Raw genomic sequence first — 5,000 nt, forward strand, 5'->3', positions numbered from 1 at the left:
TGGTGCTCTCAATTATTGAATATTTATTTGTTGTAATGGTGGTGGGCAAATTTATTTAATGGTTTGTGTAATGAATTTATTTTTGTGATTCAATTTGTGATGAACAAGCCACCTTTGTGGTGGATGTGGTTCAATAAATGCCCTCTCGCACGCAGCTGCATGCAGTTGCGATGTCAGTGCCATGGGAAGCAGCAGAACGTCTCCCTCGTTTTTGTTTGTTCCTCCAAAGTTTGGTGCAACACATTGAGTTTGGATTCACTAGCCGCTGTGAACGGCTGCTCTGTCAACACAATGAAGTTGGTACTTTGTGTAAAATGTAAATAAAAACAGAATACAATGATTTGCAAATCCTCTTCAACCTATATTCAATTAAATACACTACAAAGACAAGATATTCAATGTTCAAACTGATAATCTTCTTTGTTTTTTTGCAAATATTTGCTAATTTTGAATTTGATTCCGGCAACATGTTCCAATAAAGCTAGGACAAGGGTATGTTTACTACTGTGTTACATCACCTTTCCTTCTACCAACACTCATTAAGCGTTTGGGAATTGAGGGCACTAATTGCTCTAGCTTTGTTGGTGGAATTCTTTTCCATTCTTCCTTCATGTAACGACTTCAGTTGTTCAACAGTCCGTGGTCTCGGTTGTCGTATTTTGCTCTTCATAATGCGCCACACATTTTCAGTGGGCGACAGGTCTGGACTGCGGGCAGGCCAGTATACTACCTACACTCTTATACTACGAAGACACGCTGTTGTAACACGTGCAGAGTGTGGCTTGGCATTCTTCTTCTTGCTGAAATACGCAGGGACGTCCCTGAAAAAGACGTTGCTTGGATGGCAGCATGTGTAGCAACACATGCTGCAACAGGTCCGTCACAGATGTGTAAATTGCCCATGCCATGGGCGCTAACACACTACCACATATGCTGGCTTTTTAACTTCACGCTGGTAACAATCTGGATGGTCTTTTTACTCTTTTGCCCAGAGAACACGACGTGATTTCCGATACGATTCGATATACGATAGCTATCACCAATTTTGTTTTGTCAAAAGGAAAAGATTCTAAAAGAACCAATACTGCATATAATTTTAAAAGTAACCCTCTAACATGCTTACTAATTAAATGTTCATATTTACATTCCGAAAGAAATGACCATTAAACAAATAGTTATATAACATGCATTTTTTAATGAAAGATCCATTGACATCAAATATACAGACCCAGACAGAAAGTAACGCTGTCATGGCTATCATGAAATCAAAAATTGCACTGATTGTCTCACAAAACTTTGGTGCATTTTAAACAGCTAAAGTGCAACAATGTAACCCAAGTTGTATAGTGCATAACACTAAGACCCTTTCATGACTGCTTAATAACTACTTACTGGGTACTTTTCTGCAGAAACAACAGCTTATCAACATGTTCTGAAGTGAGGCAGCTTCTTTTGCCTGTAATAATGTCACCAGCAGTTGAAAATACCCTCTCTGAAGGTACACTGGTCCCAGGCACACAAAGATAACGCTTCGCTTGGCGAGCTAAAAGAGGGTAACTCTCCTCACGCTTCAGCCACCAGCTCAGTGGATTTTCAGAGAGTGGGAGAGGGTCTACTTCTCTGTATGCTTTTACTTCATCCTTTGCCTTCTCAGCTGCACTTTTTACTAGTGCAGCTGGTTGTTTCAGCTTGTAGGCTGAACCAAGGAGAGACATGAGCGCAGGAGGAGGCTCCTTGGACCTCTTTGTTGGGGGAGGATCAGAAGCAAGAGACTTGTCTTCCTGCTGTGTAGAAACCGCAGCCCCATCAGTTTGTGGCTGTGTAAAGATTATTATTTAAAATCAGAAATAATTAATTGTGTTGCCAGTCTCACACAATGTGTGTGTGTACAAATACAGTAGTAATGTACAATAAAACTTATTAACTTACATCAGATGCATCCACTTGCCCCAGACGAGCAGCTTCCGTCAAAATTGTAGTCAACCTGCAATTAAAGTGGCATTAAAGTGTCTCCTTTAATGCCTCGCATCTTTAAAAAGAAATTTCATAACAAGTACAAATAGCATCTTTAGTTCATTGTAATGGCTTTGCATACAAACACAAACAGAGATACAGTGTATTTTAACTAAGCATACCTTGAACCCAAATTGATGTGCACAGCAGTCTTAAGTTCCTTTATCACAGCTGAGTCTTCAGGGACACTGGTCATCTGATCCAATAGCTGCGCATGCAGTGGTGCAATGACGGGGAGTGTTGGATTCATCTCCTCAGACATGGCCAATGTGGCTGCCTTCAGTGACAATAAAACAGATAATACATTATCAGCCTCTGTTACGCCCGGTTCACACTGGACGCTAAAGCGGCGCAAAGTGCCGAGCGCTTCAGTTCGGCGCCCATGTTAATCAATGTAGTGGTTCACACCAGACGCGAACGGGCGCGCGGCTTGTGCCATTCATTTCAATGGAAGCGCCGCGAAGCGGAAGCGCCGCGGAAATTCGCGAGCGAGGCTCGAACTGGTTCACACCAGACACGAACAGCTCCGCGACGGTCGACAAGCGCTTCTGCTCAGCTGCAGTCTTTTTTTCACTCCCACTTGAGCTTCTTTTTTTTTTTTTTTTTTTTTTATAATTTTCATCATCGTCATAACATTAGGCATACACCCTATGGCCACACACACATGAATTAACTTTATTTATATAGCTCTTTTGTAGGCATAATGCTTCACAGTCAATGAGAAAAAAAACGAGTCAAGTAAGATAAAAGATTGGTAATCGTATATTCACCTGTGATTGCTGGTTGTTGCTCCAAGAAGCGCTCCAGCATTTCCAGGGAGCTGTTCCAGCGGGTCACCACGTCGATCACCAACTTGTGATACCATAGGTTAATAAGCTTTTGCTTTTCTATAAGCATGTGACTGCCCGTTGTGCTGCGATGGAAGAAGGCTGCAATTTGGCCCGCGTTTGTAAAACGTGTGACACAAGGCGGCAGTTACGGTCGATGTAGTGACAAGTGATAGTTAGATACGAGTCCGTAGCTCTGCTTGTCCAGCTGTCGCAAGTGACACCAACTCTCTCTGCCGATTTCAGTGCAGTTGCGATATTGTTTTTTTACATCAGTATACATTTTTGGGATGGTGATTTCACTCAATTGTTTCCGTGTAGGTATCGTGTAACGTGGTTCCAATGTTTGGACAAAATGTCTAAAGCCTACATTTTCCACCACGCTATATGGTCGAAGATCTTTGCAGATAAAACTTGCCAGAGCCGACATGATTTTTTCTGCACGCTGAGACGTGGACGGAAACTTCGAACCAAATGCTGTCGCCAGCGAAGTCTGCTGCAGTGCCAGTGGCTTCACGTTACCTGCTTGTTGCGCATACTCTGGTTGGTGCCTCGTTAAATGGCTCCGAAAATTGGTTGTATTGCCATTGTATTTCACTTCTATCTTACATATGTTGCATATATAATTGTTTTTATCGAGTTCCTCGCTGTTGTTTCTTCTTGAAACCAAAGTGCTGCCAGACATCGGCTTTTAGATTTCCTGGTGAAACGAGTTGGACTTACCCCCCCGCCATATTTATTCTCTCTTAAGCGGATGGCCTGGATCGCGCAACATCTGACTGCGATAACGTTGCGCGAAGCACGAAACCACGCAAGACTACAGGGATTAACTAAAACAAAACGGGACAGGTAAAATGTATGGCAATTAAAATAGCGATATTGCAATTTATGTATCGAATATCATTTTTAAACATGTGTATCGAAAAAATATCAATATTTTTAACCCAGCACTAGTCACTGGGCAACACAGACTTTCAACTCCTTCCACAGATTCTCTATTGGATTGAGGTCCAGAGACTGGCTAGGCCACTCATAGAAAATTATTTCTACATAGCCAATCCTCTATGTTTGAGATCATTGTCACGCTGGAAGATCTATCCATGTGTCATCCTCAATGCTCTCACTGATGGAAGGAGGTGTTTGCCCAAAATCTCAGGATACATGGCCCCATTTCTCCTTTCCTTAATACGGATCAGTTGTCCTGTCCCCTTTGCAGAAAAGCAGCCCCAAAGCATACTGTTTCCATCCCCGTGCTTCACAGTGGGTATGGTGTTTTTGGGATACAGCTCAGCATTCTGCCCCCTCCAAACACGGCAAGTGGCGTTCACACCAAAGAGTTCCATTTTGGTCGAAACTGACCACATGACATTCTCCCAATGCTCATCTGGATCATACAGATGTTCTCTGCAAAACTTTAGATGGCCATCGGACATGTGCTGGATAAGGCAAAGGGACATTTCGAGGATTCAGGATTTTAATCCATGACGACGTAGTGTGGTACTAATAGTAACCTTTGTTACAGTGGTCCCAGCTCTCTTTAGGTCATTGACCAGTTCCCCCCGTTTAGTTCTGGGCTGTTTCATCACCGTTCTCAAGATCATTTCTTCCCAACGATGTGAGATCTTGCATGGAGCCCCAGGTCGAGGGAGATTGTCAGTGAGTGTCTTGTATTTATTCTATTTTCTAATAATTGCTCCAACAGTTGATCTCTTCTCACCTAGCTGCTTGCCTATTGTGAATTGGCTCGTCCCAGTCTTGTGCAGGTGTACAATCTTGTCCCTGGCCTCCTTAGACAGCTCTTTGGTCTTGGCCATGGTGGAGAGGTTGCAGTCTGACTTAAGGGTGTGGACAGGTGACCTTTATACAGATAACGAGTTCAAACAGGTGTCATTAATACAGGTACCGAGTGGAGGACAGAAGAGCTCCTTAATGAAGAAGTAACAGGTCTGTGAGGGCCATAATTCTTGCTTGTTTGTAGGTGTTAAATACTTATTTTCTGGACCATTATACAATAAATTATTTGAAAATCATACAATGTGATTTCCTGGATTTTTTTTTTTTGTCTCTCACAGTTGAAGTGTACCTATAATAAACATTACAGACCTCTCTCATAGAGGAATCAATGTCTGTTGCAAGCCTTCAAAGGCTACGTCAGCTTCG

General features: G+C 42.5%; 1 protein-coding gene, 1 long non-coding RNA gene and 1 pseudogene across 3 annotated transcripts in view; 2 read left to right on the forward strand and 1 right to left on the reverse strand.

Annotated features, from left to right (window-relative positions):
* The window catches only part of LOC142894843 (uncharacterized), a 393,438-nt gene that overhangs the window by 240,755 nt on the left and 147,683 nt on the right, over positions 1-5,000 (forward strand). The window lies entirely within an intron of this gene.
* inpp5a (inositol polyphosphate-5-phosphatase A) overlaps positions 1-5,000 on the forward strand; it is a 163,549-nt gene that overhangs the window by 41,417 nt on the left and 117,132 nt on the right. The window lies entirely within an intron of this gene.
* Positions 3,912-4,670, reverse strand: LOC142894864 (uncharacterized; annotated as a pseudogene).

Source organism: Nelusetta ayraudi, unplaced genomic scaffold (genome assembly GCF_046127955.1).
Source record: "Nelusetta ayraudi isolate G7.1 ecotype Tasmania unplaced genomic scaffold, CSIRO-AGI_Nayr_v1 ptg000045l, whole genome shotgun sequence".
Classification (NCBI taxonomy): Eukaryota; Metazoa; Chordata; class Actinopteri; order Tetraodontiformes; family Monacanthidae; genus Nelusetta; species Nelusetta ayraudi.